Source organism: Leopardus geoffroyi, chromosome A2 (assembly GCF_018350155.1).
Source record: "Leopardus geoffroyi isolate Oge1 chromosome A2, O.geoffroyi_Oge1_pat1.0, whole genome shotgun sequence".
Taxonomy (NCBI): domain Eukaryota; kingdom Metazoa; phylum Chordata; class Mammalia; order Carnivora; family Felidae; genus Leopardus; species Leopardus geoffroyi.
Window position 1 is genome coordinate 54,109,523 of NC_059331.1, and position 23,912 is coordinate 54,133,434.

General features: G+C 42.6%; 1 protein-coding gene across 8 annotated transcripts in view; it reads right to left on the reverse strand.

Moving 5' to 3' along the window:
* The window catches only part of TMEM40 (transmembrane protein 40), a 66,060-nt gene that overhangs the window by 36,709 nt on the left and 5,439 nt on the right, over positions 1-23,912 (reverse strand). Inside the window, exon 1 of one of the 8 annotated variants that reach the window (XM_045493863.1) lies at positions 1,742-1,932. The exons of the other annotated variants lie outside the window; for them this stretch is intronic. The gene's annotated coding sequence lies outside the window, so the exon portion shown is untranslated. Of the gene's footprint in view, positions 1-1,741; positions 1,933-23,912 lie in introns of those variants that run through there. 8 annotated transcript variants of the gene reach the window in all.

Here is a 23,912-nt window from a genome sequence, read left to right on the forward strand (position 1 = left end):
AAGATGGCTACAATAAGAAGTCCAGATAATAACAAGTGCTGGTAAGGGTGTGGAAAATTTGGAGACTTCCTGTAGAGTTGGTGGGATTGTAACAAAAACTTGTACACGAACGGCCACAGCAGTTTTATTCACAACAGTCACAAAGCGGAAACAACCCATCAACTGATGAATGAAGAAACAAAACGTGATATAATCACACAACGCCATTCAACCACAAAGAGGAACGAAGGACTGATGACGTGTGACAGCAAGGATAAACCTTGAAAACGTGATGCTGAGTGAAAAAAGCCAGTCAGAAAGGATCACTTACTGTATGATTCCACTTAAATAATATGCCCAGAATGAGCAAATCCATAGAGATCATCCACAAAGTAGACGAGTGGTTGCCAGAGGAAGGAGGAAATGTGGGTTAACTGCTAAAGGGTATGGGGTTTACTTGGGGATGATAAAAATTCTAAATTCTAAATTAGATACAAGTGGTGGTGGTTGCATAACTCTGTGAATATACTAAAAATCACTGACTTGTACACTTTAAAAGGGAGCTTGATGGCATGTGAATAATGTCTCAATAAAGTTGTTACTGAAGAGAAAAAGAGGACTTCCCACACAGGGTTGCTGTTAAGAGTGAAATAAGGCCTCTGGCAGCACCATGCCCAGCACATCCCTGGTGTGGAGCCAGTGCGTGAGAGAGATCTCTCTGAAACGGTAGCCTGGAGAGGATTTCAAAGCACAGGTACCCTAGCATTTTAGAGGGCTACACTAGCCGAGTTCTAGGAGTTTCAGAGACAGGGGGAGGGGGTGGGGGTAGGTCCCATTATGTATAGATCTCCACGGTTTGGACCCCAAACAAAACACACCACACACTTCCCTTACACACACTCCTGACTCAACTTTTCTGGCAATTTCTAAACAAAGCAGTATAAAATAATAAGCACATGACTGTCATCTTTCTAGTAGCCCTTAAAAAGAAAATGGATTGGGCCTCCAGCCGGAAGGCTGCCTCTGAGGAGGGGCTTGGGATGCTCCCAGCAGAGGGGGCTCCAGACACTGGAGGGGCAAGTCGGGGGAGGCGAGACTGGGGTGGGTGGGGCTCCCTCCAGGCCAAGCCACCTGGGTGAGCCTCTCTGAAGGGAGCAGGCCTCCCCTCCCCCAAGGCCTGGCTCTGCCTGTTCAGCATTTTCTCCCCAAAGGTGCCTTTGAGCCCAAGGCAGAGGACTGGCCTCCTCACCCTCTCCAGTCTACCGGGCCTGGCCAGAGGACCCAGGGCGCCTCCGAAGGAAGTGTCTAGATAGCAGCTGCCTTCACCTGCTGGCAAAGCACAGAGACCGGGATGCTTTGGGGGGAAACATCTTTGTTCTCCCAAGTGTTTGGTTCCACAAGGGCAGAGTGGGCGAAGCCTTTAGAGATCTAGTCTGGATATTCGTTTCACAAATGGGGTAATTGAGGCTCAAAGGCACCAAGGGGTTTTTGAAGGTCCTGCAGCAAGTGAGCAACAGAATCAGGAGTCAGTCACCTGCTACGGGCTGGCTGAAGCCTCAAAACAACCCAGGGAGGTGAATATTTGTCATCCTCCCCCAATACCTCCAGAGATGGAGACGGAGGCACTCACCCAGCCAGGAAGGCATGGAGCTGGGGTTCAAGTCCAGGCCCACCTAGGAACCACAACAGGTCAGCCGGTGGAAGAGGCTGTTCTGAAAACTAACCCTTCACCCTGCCCCTCACCCAGCACATGTCCCATTACCTGTGGTCGGGAGGCCTGTGTTGGCTGCAAGGAGAGCAGTGTGTGGACTGTGCCGATGCCAGGCTGGGCAGGGGAAGAGGGAGGCAGGAGAGGCCAGGCCACACCCCAGTGACAGGGAGGGGGCGGGGCATGAGTTGCCCTGGGCCCCACTCACTCACCAGGGTGGCATTCCTTCCTGCTGGTGCTATCAGGGGGCCCAGGCCTTCCTGTCTGACTTGAGTCTTGCTCATGACACCCCAGGCACAGCAGTTGGAGCAGCTAAACCCCCAAACCCACCCCCTGGGCATGGCCATGACTGCTGACTCAGGAGGCGGTGATGTAGGGGGTAGTTGCACTGCCCTTGGCTGGGCCAAGCTCTGGGCAGGAAGGAGGTGGGGTGTGTCCCAGATCCCACCTCCACCTCAAGGGTGAGACTGACTCAGGATGCAGCCATGTGGGCCAACCCGATGCTTTCCCAAGGGGTGAGATTGGGCAGGCAGCAGGACAGGAGGCCCGGGGTTCAGAGGACTGGGGGTCTCCTGTGAATGGAACTGGCAGTGCCCTCTCCTGGTGAGGAAACTGGTCCAAGGCTAGAATATCCACTGCTGTGTGCAGACAGGAAAACACAGGTCCCACGGGGGTGAGGGGTGGGGCCTGACCTCCTACACTGAGGCCAAGAATAACCCCAGCTCAGTCTGCCTCTGCCTCTTACTCACTTATTGAACACTTTGGAAACAGGATAGTAAACAAGTCCTACACTGCCCAGGGGAGCACCCGGGCCAGATAGAGACAGGCCATGACAGGCCCCATGAGGGCACAGCCCAGGGAGCTGTGGGTTCCCAGGAGGGCTTCCTGGAAGAGGAGTCATTTCAATGCTAAGCTCAGGCCAAAATCTCAGAGTCATCCTTGACTCTTTGCTCTCTCATACTCTGTCTGACATATCTGGAAAACCCTGTTGGCCCCACCTTCAACATATCCCAAATCCAGCCTCCTCTCTTTACTTCCATGGCAGCCACCCTGGTCCAGCCAACATGATCCCTAGTCTCTTTGCTCCTGCCTCTAGCCCAGTGGCTGTCCTAATTGTGACAACCAGAGGGATCCAGTTAAAAACCAAGTCAGCTCATGTCCCTCCTCAGCTAAGCACCCTCCCAGGACCCCCACCTCATTCAGGATGAAACTCAAATTCTTGGGGCACTTGGGTGACTCAGTCAGTTAAGTGCCCGACTCTTGATCTAGGCTCAGGTCATGATCTCACTGTTTGTGGGATTGAGCCCTGTGTTGGACTCTGTGCTGATAGGGCAGAGTCAGCTTGGGATTCTCTCTTTCCCATTCTCTCTGCCCCTCCCCCACTCTATCGCATTCTCTTGCTCTCTCAAAATAAACAAATAAACTTAAAAAACAAAAAACAAAAAACAAAAAACAACTCAGGTACTTACATAGCCCTCCACCATCTGGGACCCACCTCTTGCTCTCTCTGACTTTAATTTCAATGACCTCTCTCACTCTGCCCAGCTACACTAAACTGTGCCCCAAATGCTCCAGTTAGGTTCCACCCTCAGGGCCTTTGCATTGGCTGTTCCCTCTTCCTCAAATGCTTTTTCCTAGCTCCTTTCCTCACTTCTTCAGGTATCTACTCAAATTGTCACCTTCTCCAAGAGGTCTTCCCTGACTACCTTGTACAAAGTGGTGACTGCCACCACCACCTTTCCCAGTCATCCTGCTTTATTGTTCACCATGTGACATACTGTAAGTTTTTTATTATGCATATTTCCTCATTATGTATTGTTTGCTCCAGGACCTAGAACAGTGTCTGACACATAGTAGGTGCTCAATAAATTTTATTGAATGATTGTGTGACCTGAAAGGAAAACCCAAGAAGCATTGTAAGGGTATTCCAGGCAGAGGGAACCATGTGTGCAAAGGCTTAGAGGTAAGAGGCATTGCTTGTGTTGAGGATCTGTGAATCATTCAGTATAGTAGGTGAGTAGGGGATGCTGGGGGTGGGAGAAGGGAAAGTGAGAGGCAGGGACTTGGAAGCCAGACCAAGGAGGCTAGATATTATCCTGAGAGCAACGGGGAGTCACATAAGAGGGACATGATCAAATCTATATTTTAGACAACAATTTGGCTGTCATGTTATGGATTGGTGAGGCTGTGAGGGGCAGGCATCCAGGCGAGCATGAGCCATGGCAGGAGAGATAAGGACTAGGGACAGTGGTCATTGCACTGTCCCAAACAGTAGTCACCAGCCATGTGTGGCTATGGAGCCCTTGAAATGTAGCTGGTCAGAATTGAGATGTGCTGTAAGTGTAAAATACACACCGGATTTCCAAGACTTGCTATGAAACACAAGAATATATAAGAGCTCACTAATAATTTTTGTATTGGTTACTTGTTAAAAAGATATTATTTTGGATACCCTGGGTGAAATAAAATATGGGAAAATTAGTTCTACCTGCTTCTTTTTGCTATTTTTAATGTAGTTATTGGAAAATTTAAAAATTTTTGTGGGTACATAGATCTCACAATCTATTCCTGCTGGACAGCCCTGATTTAGAAGGTAGAACAGACAGGGATTGGTTGGTGGACTGTGGGGATGAGGGAGACCCTCAGTTAAATTGCAGGTCTCTCCCTTCCAGCTGCTCCTTTCTGATGAGACCGTGGCCTAGAGGCAGAAAGAACGGGCTACAGAGGAGAGCAGTTAGAGTAAGTTCTCATCTCGACATAAGCACACACACAAAATTCCTGTCTTTACAGTAAGAACTATCCAGAAATGAGACAGGTCAGCAGAACAGGCAATGAGTCCTCTGTCCCTGGAGGTAGATAAGAAGAAAATTGAAAACCACCATTACACAGAGGAAAGGAAGTTGAGCTGATTAGTTATTTTCAAAACATGGTCCCTGGACCAGCAGATTCAGCATCGCCTGAAAACCTTTTAGTAATGCAAATACTCGGGTACCACCTTAATCCTACTGAATGAGCAACTCTGGAGGTGGGACCCACAATTTGTATTTAACAAGCCCTCAAGGTGCTTCTGATACCTGTTCAAGTTTAAGAATCATTGGACTACAGGAGCTCCTGGGTGGCTCAGTCAGTTGAGCATCCTACTTTGGCTCAGGTCATGATCTCAAGGTTCCCGGGTTCAAGCCCCACGTCAGGCTGTGTGCTGACAGCTCAGAGCCTGGAGCCTGCTTTGGATTCTGTCCACCCCTCTCTCTGCCCCTCCCCTACTTGTCCTCTGTCTCTTGAAAATGAATAAATGTTAAAAACAAATTTTTTTAAAAAAAGAATTACTGGGGAAAAAAAAAGAATTACTGGGCTATAGAATACTTCCTGTCATTTAAAGGTTTCAATGAGTGGCACATAGTAGGTGCTCAAAAAAAAAAAAAAACATCTTCACCTTCTGTTTGTTTCCTAATCCCAGGTGAAGGTACTTCCCCTCTCGGGGCAAATGAAGACTTTACTTCCTGCAGCACCTGGTTGTATGTGAACTTGACACAGGATAGAGGCACAGCCTCAGGGCATTTCCTATCTCTCGGACATGGGCAGATTGCCAGGACTGAGACAGAGCTACCAGAGGTTTAAGGGAGGCTCCAGCTCAGCTCCCTCCTTAGGTGACCTCACTATCCTGTGGGGGGGCTGGGGAGGGGTGGTGATTCATGAGAGAACCTCCCACTGTCCTGTGGGCACAGCTGATGGCCCCAGGGAAGCCAGGTCAGCAGATGAGCGTGGCATCCGGCTTCTCTGCATTCCAGAACTGCCAGCTGGGGGCCCGCCTGATTCAGCAAGCACGTGCACTCTGGAGGCAACAGACAGCGTGTGGCTACGGTCTCCACATCCATATAAATGGGGAGATGGCAGTCCCTATCCACCATGACACTATTTGTATACAATGCTTGGAGCAGTGTCTGCATACAGTCAGCCCTCAATACCCCTTGGCATTCTTGTGATGAGACCACCGGGATCTCTCAGGCAGGTGGGAACTACCCAGGGACTTCTTGGGTTTCAGAATTATGCCCTGCAGGTGTAGGAGGGAAAGAATGTGTACCTACTATGAACACCCAGGAGTCTGGTTCTCTATGTGAATTTTTGCTTAATCACCAAATGGACGTATGTGAGGACAGGGCTTGTCTTTTTTTTTTTTTTTTTTTTTTTTTTAATGTTTATTTACTTATTTATCAATGTCTTTATTTTTAATGTTTTTCATTTTTGAGAGACAGAGTGCGAACAGGGGTGGGGCAGAGAGAAAGGGAGACACAGAATCCAAAGCAGGTTCCAGGCTCTGAGCTGTCAGCACAGAGCCCGAGGTGGGGCCCAAACCTAGGAACCGCGAGATCAAGACCTGAGCCAAAGTCAGACGCTTAACCGACTGAGCCACCCATGAGCCCCCAAATATTTATTTATTTGGAGAGAGAGAGAGAGAAAGAGAGAGCACAAGCAGGGGACAGGCAGAGAGAGAAGGAAATAGAGAATCACAAGCAGGCTCCACACTCAGCGAGAAGCCCTACGTGGCACTTGATCCGACGTCTGCGAGATCACAACTTTGGCCAAAACCAAGAGTCAAACACTTAACCAACTGAACTACCCAGGCGTCCTGAAGGCAGAGCCTGTCTTAATCACCTTGAGACATTTGTTAAATGGACCCTCTAAATCAGGAGGCGTTGTCCCCATTTCATGGACGAGAACATTGAGGGTCAGAGGGCTGAAATGATTTCCAAATCACATAACTAACTGGGAAGTGGCTGGGTCAGGATTCAAAGCCAGGTTACCCTGAACTCAAAGCTGGGATTTTTCTACTCCTCCATGCAGAACCCCCGACCTAAGCTCCTGGTTGAGAAGTCCCTGAGCATGTCATTGAAATCCATCTTTGAGGAGTTAGCCTCTGGCCTAGACTAGAATCTTTGCAACTCCATACTCTCTCTTTCTGAGGACTCTTAAAGCTTTGAGTCAGCAGTGCAGGGTAAAGATCCAGGGTGTCTTTGATATGAAACAGATCTGTTATTTACTAACTCTGTGACTTTGGGGGAGGGCAGCCTCAGTTTCCCCATTTGTAGAATGGGGATGATAATATATTTTTCTAAGAAACCAATTGCAAATAGACATCTTTGACACAATCTGGGAAGTGTGAATGTGGATTCAATATTAGATTATTTAAGGTCTACTGTTATTGTTTGTTAGGTTGATGATAGCACATCAGTTATGTAAAAACAACGTGATCTGTTGGTGATGCACAGTGAAGTGATTACTAGTGCTACGACACTGTGTCTTAAAGGTGTGCTTTAAAGCAGTTCAGCAAGGGGGACAATGTGGGAGCAGGAGACAGGAATCACAATTGGCTAAAGTCGATAAGAGCAGAAGCTGGGTGATTTGTAGGTGGGAGTTCATTATACAATCATTTCTACTTCTGTGTATGTTTGAAGTTTCCATAACAAAAGTTCTTAAGAATGCAGCGTGTCACTGGACCCACATTCCCCAGCATCTGAGAGGTGGTCCTGTTCTTCAGTAGCATCTGGACTGTGGCTTCCATGTCTTTGTTGAAAGCCGGTATGGAAGAATTTAGCAATGGGACACCAGGAGACTCCTAGCGGGAAACACTAGCCACGAACTGTGAACTGTCCTGGTGTTGTCTGACCTGCAAGTCCAGTCGTGTTCTGTAGAAGGGGCTCGACAATCTCTGTAAATAGGGAAGTGTGAGTTGTTAACTTTCATGACAAATAGAGTGGAAAGAAGAGATGGGGGAAGGGAGAAAGGAAGGGAGGAAAGGAGAGAAGGAAGGAAGAAAAGAAAGAATAAATGGAGGGAGGGAAGAAGGGAGGAAGGAAGGAAGCTTTGGAGAGCATCTTGAGATCTAATACCAAGTGTTTGGAAATAGCTCATCTCTGCTGGAGCAGACAGGGCCTTCAGCCAGGGAATTCTCCTAAGAACTCTGGGAAGTGACTCTCCTGCAAGTGCTGTCTGGACTGAGCTCAAGCCCAGATATCACAGGACACATCTGTCCATGGGCATCAAGGGCAGGCCCAGGACACCCACTGATGAAGCCTGCGGATGTTCAGATGCAAGCCTGTGTGTCTGGAATGTCACCCAGTTGTCTGCCTGGAGGACGACCCGCTCCTCAAGGCCTGACTCACGCATCCCACCTCTCTCCCCTGTATTCCCATAGTCCTTCCCTCAGCCATCACACATCAGCGTATGTCTCCCCGGTAGGTGTGATGATAATAAATCAGCAACAACTAACAGCTACCATTCACTGCAGGCTTGCCGTGTGCTGGGTATTCTGCCAAAAGCTTTACTTCCTGAGGTAGGTGTCATTATTTCCATTTTACAGATGTTGAACTGAGACTCAGAGAGATTGAGTCACTTGCCCAAGCTCACACAGCTAGAGGGTACCCAGACTTAGCTCTAGTTTCCCACAAAGTAGTTATTCTAAGCTGCAGCTCTATTCAGCTTGCCTCTATACCCTCCTGTGCCTTGCAAATGGCCTGGCTCATTGGTAAAGGCTTGAAGGGACACTCACTTAAATCCTTGGCTTCCCCCCAAGGCTGGGGGTATGCCACCCTTTCCCAGCACCGTGCCTGCCTCATTCACTCCTCAAATTTGTGATAGAACAAGAGTTCAACTTTGTTTGCTTCAAGCCACAAACATCTTTCTCCATCTCAGAAAAAAGTGTAGTCTTATAAATAGCCCAAAGCTGAGAGCTGGGAGGTCTCCAGTTATGGAGTTCTGGCTCCAGCTGTGTGACTTTAGCCAAATTGCTTAATTTCTCTGGGCCTCATCTTCTTCATAGGTCAAATGGAGAAATCACCTACCACAGGAAAAAGTGTCTGAGAGTGCTCAATGAGTGTTTCTTTTTAGTTCTGAGGTAGAAAGTGAAAGAATTTATCCAGGCACCTCTGAGGTGGTCTGGGATCTCACAACATGGAGTACCAGGAGATGGGCAGACAGCCCTGCTGAGATCCAGGCAGAAGTGGGACCTAGGGGGAGGGGCCTGTCCTCCCTGGGACCAAGTGAAATAACCCCTGGGCCAGAGGGGTGTGTCTGGGGAAGAGAAATTGGTTCCGCTGCCTGGGCCTTCTCCTCGGGCAACACCTTAAGCCCTGACCACGGACCAGTATGAGTGAGGAGGAAGATTTGTTGACAAAACCCATCTTCAGACATCTATTGGGCACCTACTGGTGGAAAGTTCAAGAATGAACCAGTTCTGACCCCCATTCTAGATTAATAGCTGGGCACATGATTACCAGAATAAAGATTACATTTTCCGAGTGCTCTAATACCTATGTGTGGCCAGCCAATAGATTGTAAGAGAAAGTTCTATTCCAACTGGAATGTGGAGGTGATGGCAAGAGTCAGAGTAGCAGTATTTGACCATGAGGCAATACTGGAAAGGTTAGCTATAATGAGAGCAGACATGTAAATTAGCAACAATATAAACCAGAAAACAAAGAACCATGTCTTCGAAGTGAGGAAAGAAAGTAACTATCAACTTCAAATTCTAAATCCACCTAAATATTTAAGAGCAAAGGCTTAACAAAGACATTGGCAGACAAAGAGTGAGTACATTTACCATTCCCAGATTTTTTCTGGAAAAAAAAAAAAAAAACTTTCATGATTTCCTAGATCAAGAAAAAAGAAATAGGGGCTCAATTGGTTAAGTGTACGACTTCAGCTCAGGTCGTGATCTCACAGCTCATGAGTTCGAGCCCCACCTCAGGCTTTGTGCTGACAGCTAGAGCCTGGAGCCTGCTTCAGATTCTGTGTCTCCCTCTCTCTCTGCCCCTCTCCCTCTCCCTCTCCCAGTCATGCTCTGTCTCTCCCTCTCCTTCAAAAATAAACAAACATTAAAAAAAATTGAACACAAAAGGAAGAAAAGAATTGAAGGAATTATTAGTAAAGAGAATTGGTAAACATGGGTAAATCTAAGTGCTCTCTGAAATAATACACAACTTGAGATGTATAAATACAAGGTAGAATTCAAGTTTATGATGAACAATAATACACAGCAGCCTGGATATATTGAAGTTAAGGTATTGTAAGATACTTGTATTATCCAGGAGGTGAGTAGAGGTATTAACTTATAAATTAAATTTGGATTTTGGTAAATCAAGTTTGTCTGTTAAAATGTTAAAGATAATCCCTAATTATCTTGATATCATTAATTTGTCTTTAGATGTTAAAGATAATCCCTAAACTAATAAACTAGAGGGGCGCCTTGGTGACTCAGTCACCTGGGTTGCAATGACCATGCAGAGCCTGGTTGGTATTCTCCCTCTCTCTTTGCCCCTCCCCACTCACACTCTCTGTCTCTCTCAAAATAAAAATAAATAAACTTAAAAAAATAAACTAATAAAATAGAATGTACAACTTCCATCAAAGGGAAAAGAAGGGAGGGATAAAGAAAATTCAACCTATCCAATAACAAGCAGGAAATAGCAAAGAAAAGGCAGGGTAAATTGCACAAAATATAAGTGAGAATAAAACTAAGCCAACCATGTCAGTAATCATAATGAATATAAATGGACCAGTTTTGCCACCTGACCAAATTGGACTTTAAGAAATTCAATGTAGGTGGGGCGCCTGGGTGGCTCCGTCAGTTAGGCAGCCGACTTTGGCTCAGGTCATGATTTCACAGTCCATGAGTTCAGCTGTGCTGACAGCTCAGAGCCTGGAGCCTGTTTCAGATTCTGTGTCTTCCTCTCTCTGACCCTCCCCTGTTCATGCTCTGTCTCTCTCTGTCTCAAAAATAAATAAACGTTAAAAAAAAAAAAAAAGAAATTCAATGTAGGCATCTCAAAGTACTATAGGAGAGGTGGATTTTTAAAAACTTTATTTTGATACAAATTATAGACTCACAGGAAGCAGGGAAAATAATACAGAGTCACACATACCCTTCACCTAGGCTTTCCCAATGGTGACACCTTATATAAATGTAATACAAGAGCAAATCCAGGAAACTGACATTGGTACAACACCATTAACTAGCCTACACACCTTATTCTGTTTTCGTAATTTTTTACATGTGTGCAGTTGTGTGCATGGTTTCTATGCATTTTAGTCCATGAATACAATCATGTAACTACCACCAAATCAATATACGGAGCTTTATACCACCACAAATAAACTACCTTGTACTACTCCTTTTATTTGTAAACTTGTTACTAAATGATGCTCAGGCACTTGGGTCACCATTTGGAAAAATATAAAATTAGATCCATATCTCCCACCATATAGAATACCAAAAGTCATAGCTGAGATCTGCTTACCTCGAACAAAAGCCACTAGAATCATAAACTGATAGGAATCCTGAGATGGTAATTTTTAAAAGTTTCCACAGGCTGAGTATGCCTTAGCATGAGAGTGAAAAACTCCTGGGGGTCACAGTCTTAAGGAGAGCCCCATACTTTCATGAGTTTTACCTCCAGGAACTTCACCAAATTCCCAGAATGAAGGGCCAAGAGACATCTCCTCCCAGTTCTGACAGGGGAGGCAAAGAGTAACCGTAGTGAAATACACCCAGAGTATTCTCCCAAACAAAGGCCTGCTCTGGAGGGAAAAAGGCTTTTACCAATCCTTATCCCATCTGGGGGAAGGACACTGCTCTCACTGCAGCTACCACTAGCCTTTCTGCATCAACTTAAGTGGAGGAATTAAGCTAAGAAACATGCACAAGAGTCACAGACCAGGGACACAGGTGCATGGAAATACTGACATTTAATCATAAGATTATAAACCGCTTCTCCTCTTCCACCCCTTTCCACACCACAACAGGGCTCTAGAATAATAATAGATTAAGGTGGAAAGAGCTGCAAGATGCAGATTCTCTCTGAGGAGGAGAATCCAGGGAAGCCCAAAGTCAACAGGGAAGATGAAAACAAAGATGCTAGAAGAATGCGAACCCTCTAGCAGCTATATATACAGGAAACACTAGGCACAGCCCAGCTCCTAGCCAGATTACCATAAATAGTCACACTAGAGGGTTATTTACCCCAGTTCCTATTTACTAAAACAGCATGCCTGACTTCCCACAAAAAAAAAAAATAATAATAATAAAATAAATCACAAGGCATGCTAAAGGATGAGAAAAAAAGTTTGAAGAGACAAAACAAGCATCAGGACCAGATGCAGATATGACACAGATATTGGAAATGTCAGACAGAGTATTATAATAACTGTGATTGGGGTGTCTGGGTGGCTCAGTCGGTTTAGCATCTGACTTTGGCTCAGGTCATGATCTCATGGTTCGTGGGTTCCAGCCCCGCCTCAGGCTTGGCTGACAGTTCGGAGCCTGGAGCCTGCTTCAGATTCTGTGTCTCCCTCTCTCTCTGCCCCTTCCCCACTCACTTCTCTCTCTTTCTCTCAAAAATAAATAAACATTAAAAATATAAAATAAAATAACTGTGATTAATATGTTAAGGGCTCTAATGGAAAATGTAGACGACATGTAAGAGCAGGTGGGCAATGTAAGCAGAGAGATGGAAACTTCAAGAATGAATCAAAAGGAGGGGCACCCAGGTGGCTCAGTCAGTTAAGCAGCCGACTTCGGCTCAGGTCATGATCTCGCGGTCCGTGAGTTCGAGCCCCGCGTCGGGCTCTGTGCGACAGCTCAGAGCCTGGAGCCTGTTTCAGATTCTGTGTCTCCCTCTCTCTGACCCTCTCCTGTTCATGCTCTGCCTCTCCCTGTCTCAAAAATAAATTAAAAAACGTTAAAAAAAATAAAAAAAAAAGAATGAATCAAAAGGAAATGCTAAAAATAAAAAACACTATGATAGAAATGAAGAATGGCTTTGATGGGCTCATTAGTAGACTGGATGAAGTAGACATGAAGATGTCAGTTCTCCCCAGTTTGATCTATTGGTTCAACATAATCCTAATAAAAATCCTGGCAAGCTATATTATAGACATCAACAAACTTGATTCTGGGGCTCAGATCAACAAACTGATTCTGATCCTGGTTAAGCATCCAAATCTTGATTTTAGCCCAGAGCATGATCTCAGGGTTCATGACATCAAGCCCCGCATCAGAATCTGTGCTGACAGCGTGGAGTCTGCTTACGATTCTCTCTTTCCCCCTCTCTCTCTGCCCCTCCCCTGCTCCCTCACCCGTGCACATGCACACACATGTGTGTTCTCTCTCTCTCTCTCTCTCTCTCTCAAAATAAATAAATATTAAAACAAACAAACTGATTCTAACTTTTATATGGAAAGGCAAAAGACCTCAAATAGCCAGCGCAATACTGAAGAACAACAAAGTCGGAGGACTGATACTATACAACCTCGACACTTGCTATAAGGCTACAGTAGTCAAGAGAGTATGGTATTGGTGAAAGTACACACAGGTAGAACAATGGAACAGAATAGAGAGCCTAGAAATAGACCCACATACGTATAGTCAACTGTTCTTTGACAAAGGAGCAAAGGCAATTCCGTGGAGGAAGGATAGTTTTTTCAACAAATGGCATTGGAACAATAGTATGCCCACATGCGAAAAACAAACCTAGGTAGAGACCTTGTACCTTTCACAACAATTAACCCCAAATTAGTCAGAGACTTATATACAAAACATGAAAGTATAAAACATCTAAAAGAAAATATTGGGGGAAATCAATATGAGCGTGAGTTTGGTAAAGAGTTATTAGATATGATACCAAAAGAATAATCTATGAAAGTGGGACTTATTACTTTATTAAAAGTAAAACTCTCTGCAAGAGACACTGTTAAGAGAATGACAATATAAGCCACACACTGGGAGTAAATAATTGCAAATTACTTTTCTGGTAAAGGACTTGTATCCAAAAATAGACACATTTAAGACTCCTAAAACTCAGCAATAAGAACACACCTCACTGAAGAAGATACAGAGATAGCAAATAAGCATATAAAAAATGCTCACCATTATTGTCATAAGGAAATTGCAAATTGGAACAACAATAAGATACTACAAGGCACCTATCAAAATGGCCAAAAACACCAAAAACCAAAAACCAAAAAACCCAAAACTGAACCACCAAACACTAGTGAGACTGTGGAGCAACAGAAATTCTCATTTATTTTTGGTGGGAATGGAAAGTGGTTCAGGCACTTTGGAAGACAGTTTGGCAATCTCCTATAAAGATATAGATAGCTTATAGCACATGATCCAGCAATCCCACTCCTAGCTATCTATGCAGCTGACCTGAAAACTCATGTCCACCCAAAAACCTGCATGTGAATGTTTATAGCAGCTTTATTGATAATTACTAAAAACTGGAGGCAACCAAGATGTCCTTTGATAGGTGAATGGACAAAAAAAACTATAGTACATCCGTGCAATGGGATATTATTCAGCATTAAAAAGAACTGAGCTATCAAGCCACAAAAGACATGAAGGAATCTTAAATGCATGTTGTTAAGTAAAAAAAAAAAAGCCAATCTGAAGAGGCTACATACTGTATACTTCCAACTATATGACACTCTGGAAAAGGCCAGACTATAAATACCGTAAAAACGATCAGTGGTTGCCAGGGGAACCAGGAGAAGGAAGAGGAGTAATTAGATTAAGCACAGAGGATTTTTTTAGGATGATGAAGCTATTCTATATGAGAATGAGTACTTGATACTATTTCTTAAAACTCAGAACTTTTATAGCGCAAAGAGTGAATCTTGGTATATTCAAATTTTATAAAACCATTCAGGAGTTGTCAGGGGATTCCAGGATGGAACACAGAATGTGACAAAGCAATTGAACTGTATTACAAATGTATGCAACCACTTCACTGAATAGAGTGGGGGAGAAGAGTGTTGATATAAATCCTTCAGAAATGAATGGAAGGTGCAAAACCAAAGGCAAAAGAAGATATACATAGTAGTATACTATACTTGATCAAATTGTTTCCCATGGGGATACAGGTTAACAAATCTGCTATTGCTATACATATACACTGGAACTGAACAACTAGGTAATGAGTGGCTGATGGTGAAAGCCAGGTTTCTTATTGTTGGAGTAGGATGTTACAATTAATTAAAGGAAGGAGGCTAGGGGCACCTGGGTGGCTCAGTTGGTTAAGTATCCAACTCTTGGTTTCAGCTCAAGTCATGATTTCATGGTTGTGAGTTCGAGCCCTGCATTGGGCTCTGCGCTGATAGCATGGAGCCTGCTTGGGATTCTGTCTCCCTCTCTCTTTCTCTGCCTCTCCCCTGCTTGCTCTCTCTCTCTCTCTCAAAAACAAATAAACATTTTTAAAAAATAAAAGAAGGAGGCTAGAATAATCCATGAGGTAATGGATAAGAATTGGAAATAACGCGGTACCTGGGTGGCACAGATGGTTAAGCACCTGACTCTTAATTTTGGCTCAGGTTATGATCTCATGGTTCATGAGATTGAGCCCTGCATTGGGCTCTGTGCTGACGATGTGCAGCCTGCTTGGGATTCTCTCTCCCTCTCTCTCCCCCCCTCCCTCACTCTCTGTTTCTCTCTCAAATAAATAAACAAACATTAAAAAAAGAGTTGAAAAAAAACAGTTGGACATTAGCACAAACTCATGTTTAGCTTAACAGAGATAGAAATGGTTACATAAATAAATTTTATAGGTATTTCGATGAGTAGGTCCTTGCTGCTCCTTGCTTTGTCAGCTGAGAGGGCCTACAACCAATGACACCCCAGTAGCAAAAAGTACATCCAGCACCCGAATCTTCATTTCTAATACCATTCTCCAATAAAAGAAATCAGGACTCTTTAGAGAAATGGCTGACATTGGACTGGGTCAGGAAATAAACAGGATGAGTCTGAAGCACCTTGTTGTACCAGAAAATAAGGAAGTGCTACAACACGCACGTGCACACACACACACACACACACACACACACACACACTGATCAAGGTATGTCAAAAGGATACAAGAACCAACTGAAACTGCTCCCAATGGCCAAAGCTGAAATAATTTGAGCAAAAAAATTAAAGTAGTACCACACTGTAACCCAAAGTATAAAATAAATATCCACGGGTCCACACTGATATAAATAAAATGATTGAGTACATACATAAATGGGAGAGAACAAACAAATATCTAGCACAAAAGAATTTAAAGTAGTATATGCAGATATTCTGCCCTCAAGAAGCATAACACCCCCTCGCCCCTAAAATGTAGGTTGTGCTTAGTGACTTTCTTCCAAAGAGCACAGATGGAAAGTGGAAAGGGAGGGGAAAAAAAAGTCACTTTACAGTTGAGAAGCTTGTGAAACACTATCTCAAGACAGGTGATCAAGGTCAACATTAATGGAGATAATTCACATTGATAGTATGGAGTATTGATAGTTGATGTGATGTGATGAGAATGGCGCTTTACCTCTGTGCTCTTCCTCCCAAAAACACATTACCCCAATCTAACCACCAAAAACATCAGACACATCTCAGTTGAAGGTCATTCTACAATATACCCAAATAGTACTCCTTAAAACTGTCAAGGTCATCCAAAATAAGGAAAATCTGAGAAACTGTCATAACCAAGAGAAGCCTAAGGAACCATGCATGTGGTATCCTAGAGCAGAAAAAAAAAAAAGACATCAGGTTAAAAACTAAGAAGATCTGAGTACAGTATGATGTTTAATTAATAATTTATTGGTAGGGGAGGAGCCAAGATGGCAGAACAGCATGGAAGTTTTTTTTTTTTGCATCTTGCATCCATGAAATATAGCCAAATCAACACTAAACCATCCTGCACACCTAGAAAACTGATTTGAGGATTAACACAACAACCTGTACAACCTGAACCACAGAACTCAGCAGGTTGGTGGCGCAAAAAGGTGAACTGGGGGAGAGAGAAGCCACAGAGGGCAGGGAGCTGTTTTTGCTTGTGGAGAGTGGACGGATATGGGGCGGGGGGAAGTACAGGAAAAGCACCCCCCTAAAAGCAGCTGGAGAGAAAGTGGAAAAGTATTAACAGCTGCAGGGACTGAACTAAAAATGGAGAAATGAGAAAGGAGAGGGTTTAAATTCCATTAAGACTCTATAAACAGAGGGAGTGCAGAGTCTGAAACTCCGCAGCTTTATACCTGGTGGTGCTCTGGTGGGAAAGGCAAATCCTCAGGAACAGAGTGAAGTCTGGGGGGCCACACGGCAGAGGCAGTTTCCCTGCTGGGAGGACATTAGGTAGAGGCAGTGCGCCCCCAACAGGCAAAGGTGCCAGGAGACCCCGGAGTACAACCACATTCGTTGGTGCTGGAACAAGGTCGGCCAGGCTGATGCCTGGCGCCAGATGTGTGTTGTGATTTTCCATAATCCCTGAAATGCTGCTGCCACCCGATCATGTGAACTTTTTCTGGGGCAGGCTGGCACCCAGCTGCAGTCTCTGGGAATCGGTAGCAGCACGGACCCACGAACATTCCTGGGTGCAACTGGCACCTGGCCATTGCTTGGTGAGACCCTTCTGAAGAGGGTCTCAGCAGGTCAAAGCTGCAGAGTTTTGGGGGGTGAGGGGTTGGGAAACACAGCCATATCTGAGATAAAACTCAGGAGGGAGGTGCCGCCTGGCAACCTGACAGCTTGGTCAAGGACAGTGTAAAAGCGGGGAGTGAACGGAAGCCAGAGACGAAGGATGGGTGCACAATTGCTAATCAGGGAGAGCAGAGTTCCGATGCTAGAGACTGAATAGCCGGGGATGCCATTTTCACCCCTTCCGCACATCCACAAACACACCTACAAACACCACAACAGTCCACCCCAGTAAGCTAAGCAGTGCCATCTAGTGGAGAGTGGAGCTGTTACACTAAGTCCTGCGGAACTGGGCCAACCTCACTCTTCACAAATACCACAAGTCTCTCCACCTGCTTAGTTTCCGGACTATAAAGTGCTTCATAGTTTGACTTCTAGGGGAAAACAATGTAATTTCAATCATATTTCAGTCTGTTCGCTGGTCTGTCTATTCAATTTTCTTGTTTTCTTTTTGTTTCTTCTCTTTTTCTTGAATACAGAAAGAGAAAAATTTATTTTTATTTTCAATTTTTATTAAAAATATTTTCCTTTAATTTTTTCTACTACATTTTTTACTTTTTTGTAAATTTTTCAAATTCTATTTTCAAATTATTTTCAAAATCATTTAATTTTATTCTATTTCATTGTATTCATTTAAAAATTTTTCAAACATTTTCCTTTTCTCTCTTTTTTTTATTTTTCTTTTTTCCCCTTTTTTCCTCTAATCTATCAAGCTCCTTTCTACACCCAGACCAAAACACACCTAGGATCTAGCATCATTTATTTGATTTGTGTGTATGTGTGTGTGTGTTGTTTTTAGTTTTTTTATTTTAATTTTTTTTAACCTTGTTAATTCCTTTTCTTCCTTCAAAATGACAAAACGAAGGAATTCACTCCAAAAGAAAGAGCAGGAAGAAACTACAGCCAGGGACTTAATCAACAGAGATACATGCAAGAAGTCTGAACCAGAATTTAGAATCATTATAATAAGAATACTAGCTGGGGTCAAAAATAGATTAGAATCCCTTTACATAGAGATAAAAGAAGTAAAAGCTAATCAGGATGAAATAAAAAATGTTATAACCGAGCTGCAATCTCAAATGGATGCCACGGCAGCAAGGATGGATGAAGTAGAGAAGTGAATCAGTGATACAGAGGACAAACTTATGGAGAATAATGAAGCAGAAAAAAAGAGGGAGACTAAGGCAAAAGAGCACGATTTAAGAAATACAGAAATCCGTGACTTATTAAAAAGGAACATCAGAATCATAGGAGTTCCAGAAGATGAAGAGAGAGAAAAAGGGGTAGAAGGGGTATGTGAGCAAATCATAGCAGAAAACTTTCTTAACCTGGGGAAAGACACAGACATAAAAATCCACAAAGCATGGAGGACTCCCATTAGATTCAACAAAAATCAACCATCAACAAGGCATATCAAAGTCAAATTCACAAAATACTCAGGCAAGGAAAGAATCATGAAAGCAGTAAGGGAAAAAAGTCCTTAACCGACAAGGGAAGACAGATGAGGCTTGCAGCAGACCTACCCACAGAAACTTGGCAGGCCAGAAAGGAGTGGCAGGATATATTCAATGTACTGAATCAGAAAAATATGCAGCCAAGAATTCTTTATCCAGAAAGGCTGTCACTCAAAATAGAAGGAGAGATTAAAAGTTTTCCAGAAAAACAAAAATTAAAGGAGTTTGTGACCACTAAACCAGCCCTGCAAGAAATTTTAAGGTGGGCTTTCTGAGGGGAGAAAAGACGAAAAAAAAAAAAAAAAAAAAGACCAAAAGCAACAAAGACTAGAAAGGACCAGCGAACACCACCAGAAACTCCAACTCTACAAGAAACATAATGGCAATAAATTCATATCTTTCAGCACTCATTCTAAATGTCAATGGACAAAATGCTCCAGTCAAAAGACATAGGGTAACAGAATGGATAAGAAAACAAAATCCATCTATATGCTGTTTAAAAGAGACCCACTTTAGACCTAAAGCCACCTTCAGATTGAAAGTAAAGGGATGGAGAACCATCTATCATGCTAATGGTCGACAAAAGAAAGCTGGAGTAGCCATACTTATATCAGACAATCTAGACTTTAAAATAAAGACTGTAACAAGAGATGAAGAAGGGCATTATATCATAATTAATGGGTCTATCCATCAAGAAGACCTAACAATTATAAATATTTATGCTCCAAATGTGAAACACCCAAATATATAAATCAATTAATCACAAACATAAACTCGTTGATAATAATACCATAATAGTAGGGGACTTCGACACCCCAACTACAGCAATGAACAGATCATCTAAACAAAAAATCAACGAGGAAACAATGGTTTTGAATGACACAGGACCAGATGGCCTTAACAGATATATTCGGAACATTTCATCCTAAAGCAGCAGAATATATATTCTTCTCCAGTGCACATGGAACGTTCTCCAGAACAGATCACATACTAGGACACAAATCAGCCCTCAACAAGTACAAAGAGATCAAGATCATACCGTGGATATTTTCAGATCACAACGCTATGAAACTTGAAATCAACCACAAGAAAAAATGTGGAAAGGTAACAAATACCTGGAGATTAAAGCACATCCTACTAAAGAAAGAATGGGCCAACCAAGAAGTTAAAGAGGAAATTAAAAAGTACATGGAAGCCAATGAAAATGATAACACCACAACCCAAAACCTCTGGGACACAGCAAAAGCGGTCATAAAAGGAAAGTATATAGCAATCCAGGCCTTCCTAAAGAAGCAAGAAAGGTCTCAGATACACTACCTAACCTTACACCTTAACGAGCTGGAAAAAGAACAGCAAATAAAACCCCAAACCAGCATAAGATGGGAAATAATAAAGATTAGAGCAGAAATCAACGCTATCGAAACCGAAAAAAACAGAACACATCAATAAAACCAAAAGCTGGTTCTCTGAAAGAATTAACAAAATTGATAAACCACTAGCCAGTTTGATCAAGAAGAAAAATGAAAGGACCCAAATAAATAAAATCAAGAATGAAAGACGAGAGATCAGAACCAACACAGCAGAAATAAAAACAGCAGTAAGAAAATTTTATGAGCAATTATGCACCAATAAAATGGTCAATCTGGAATAAATGGACAAATTCCTAGAAACATATAAACTACCAAAACTGAAACAGGAAGAAACAGAAAATTTGAACAGACCCATAACGAGTAATGAAATCAAATTGCTAATAAAAAATCTCCCCCCAAAAAAGAGCCCAGTGCCAGATGGCTTTCCAGGAGGATTCTACCAAACATTTAAGGAAGAGTTAACACCTATTCTCTTGAAACTGTTCCCAAAAATAGAAATGGAAGGAAAACTTCCAAAGTCTTTCTATGAAGAGTTACCTTGATTCCAAAACCAGACAAAGACCCCACTAAAAAGGAAAACTATAGACCAATTTCACTGCTGAACATGGATGCAAAAATTCTCAACAAGATATTAGCCAACTGGATCCAACCATACATTAAAAAAATTATTCACCATGATCAAGTGGGATTTATACCTGGGATGCAGGGCTGGTTCAATATCTGCAAAACAATCAATGTGATTCATCACATCAATAAAAGAAAGGACAACAACCACATGATCCTCTCAATAGATGCAGAGAAAACATTTGACAAAATACAGCATCCTTTCTTGATAAAACCCTCAAGAAAGTAGGGATAGAAGGATCATACCTCGAGATTATAAAAGCCATATATGAAAGACCAAATGCTGATATCATCCTTTTTGGGAAAAACAGAGCTTTTCCCCCAAGGTCAGGAACATGACAGGGATGTCCACTCTCGCCACTGTTATTCAACATAGTACTGGAAGTCTCAGCCTCAGCAATCAGACAACACAAAGGAATAAAAGGCATCCAAATCAGCCAGGAGGAGGTCAAACTTTCACTCTTCACAGATGGCATGATACACTATATGTGTATCATTGGGAAAACCCAAAAGATTCCACAAAAAAAAACTGCTAGAACTGATCCATGAATTCAGCAAAGTGGCAGGATATAAAATCAATGCACAGAAATCAATTGCATTCCTATACACCAACAATGAAGCAACAGAAAGAGAGATCAAGGAATTGGTCCCATTTACAGTTGCAAATACCTAGGAATAAATTTAACCAATGAGGTGAAAAATCTATACACTGAAAACTATAGAAAGCTTATGAAAGAAATTGAAGAAGGCACACACACACACAAAAGGAAAAATATTCCATGCTCCTGGATAGGAAGAACAAATATTGTTAAAATGTCAATACTACCCAAAGCAATCTACATATTCAACGCAATCCCTACCAAAATAACACCAGCATTCTTCACAGAGCTAGAACAAACAATCCTAAAATTTGTATGGAACCGAAAAGACCCTGAATAGCCAAAGCAATCTTGAAAAAGAAAACCAAAGCAGGAGGCATCACAATCCTGGACTTCAAGCTATATTACCAAGCTATAATCATCAAGACAGTATGGTACTGGCACAAAAACAGACACTCAGATCAATGGAACAGAATTGAGAACCCAGAAACAGACCCACAAACATATGGCCAACTAATCGTTGACAAAGCAGGAAAAAATATCAAATGGAATAAAGACAGTCTCTTCTCCAAATGGTGCTGGGAAAACTGGACAGCGACATGCAGAAGAATGAACCTGGACCACTTTCTTACACCATACACAAAAATAAACTCTAAATGGTGAGACACCTAAATGTAAGATAGGCAGCCATCAAAATCCTCGAGGAGAAAGCAGGAAAACACCTCTTTGACCTCAGCCTCAGCAACTTCCTATTCAACACGTTTCCAGAGGCAAGGGAAACAAAAGCAAAAATGAACTATCGGGACCTCATCAGAATAAAAAGCTTCTGCACAGCAAAGAAAACAATCAGCAAAACTAAAAGGCAACCGACGTAATGGGAGAAGATATTTGCAAACGACACATCAGATAAAGGGTTAGTATCTAAAATCTATAAAGAATTTATCAAGCTCAACACCCATAAAACAAATGATCCAGTGAAGAAATGGGCAAAAGACATGAATAGACACTTCTCCAAAGAAGACAACCAGATGGCCAATCGGCACATGAAAAAATGCTCAACACCACTCATCGTCAGGGAAATACAAATTAAAACCACAATGAGATACCACCTCACACCTGTCAGAATGGCTAACGTTAACAACTCAGGCAACAACAGATGTTGGCAAGGATGCAGAGAAAGAGGATCTCTTTTGCACTGCTGGTGGGAATGCAAACTGGGGCAGCCACTCTGGAAAACAGTATGGGGGGTTCCTCAAAAAATTAAAAGTAGAACTAGCCTACGACCCAGCAACTGCACTACCAGGTATTTTTCCAAGGGATACAGGTGTGCTGTTTCAAAGGGGCACATGCACCCCCATGTTTATAGCAGCACTATCAACAATAGCCAAAGTATGGAAAGAGCCCAAATGTCCATCGATGGATGAATGGATAAAGAAGACGTGGTATATACACAATGGAGTATTACTCAGCAATCAAAAAGAATGAAATCTTGCCATTTGTAACTATGTGGATGGAACTGGAGGGTATTATGCCAAGCAAAATTAGAGAAAAGACAAATATCATATGACTTCACTCATATGAGGACTTTAAGATACAAAACAGATGAACATAAGGGAAGGGAAGCAAAAGTAACATAAAAACAGGAGGGGGACCAAACATAAGAGGCTCCTAAATATGGAGAACAAATAGGTTACTGGAGGGGTTGTGGGAAGGGGGATGGGCTAAATGGGTAAGGGGAATTAAAGAATCTACTCCTGAAATCACTGTTGCACTATATGCTACCTAACTTGGATGTAAATTAAAAAATAAAAAAATAAAAAGAACATAGGAGCTGATCTGAAGGAGCTCCCAATGGGAAGACCTAGAAAATTTTGAGCAACAAAATAAATAATAATAGTACTAGATTATAACCCAAAATATAAAATGAATTTACATTTGACCATGGATATGAATAAATAACTGGAAAAAATAAATGAAGGAAAAATCTCTTCCTTTCAGAAGAATTTCAATTAATAAATGTTGAAGGAAAGAGAAATAGAAAACTGCCATTTGGCAGCAATAATAGTAACAGAAAGATCCACCAGTGGATACTAAAATTAGTGGGTGAAAGTGTGCAAAGAAACAGGATATTTGCATAGTGTCAAATGATCTCCTCCAAGATATTTATTAAGTACAATGTGCAAAATTTTCTAATTTATTAAGCTTTATAAAAATTTAAATGTAAATTTACAAAATTATAAACTTATTAATTACAAAGTGAAACAGAGTGGGGCACCTGGGTTGCTCAGTTGGTTAAACCTCAGACACTTGATTTCGGCTCAGGTCCTGATTTAATGATTTGTGAAATTGAGCCCTGTGTCCTGCTATGAGCTGACAGCACAGAGCCTGCCTGGGATTCTCTCTCTCTCTTTCTCTTTCTCTCTCTCCCTTTCTTTCTCTGCCTCTCCCCCAGCTCACGCTCACTCTCTTTATCTCAAAATAAATAAATAAAAATTAAAAAACAACAACAAGAGAGAAACAGAGCAACTTTATAGTGGTAAAACCCAGTTTAATGATCACAGCTTAGCCAGATGATCAAGGTTAACATCACCAATCATAAGACATATGGACATAATGAAGCCCCTGATAAGATGAACCGAAAAGAGCATACATAACACTACATCTGTTGTATCCCTGCCCCCA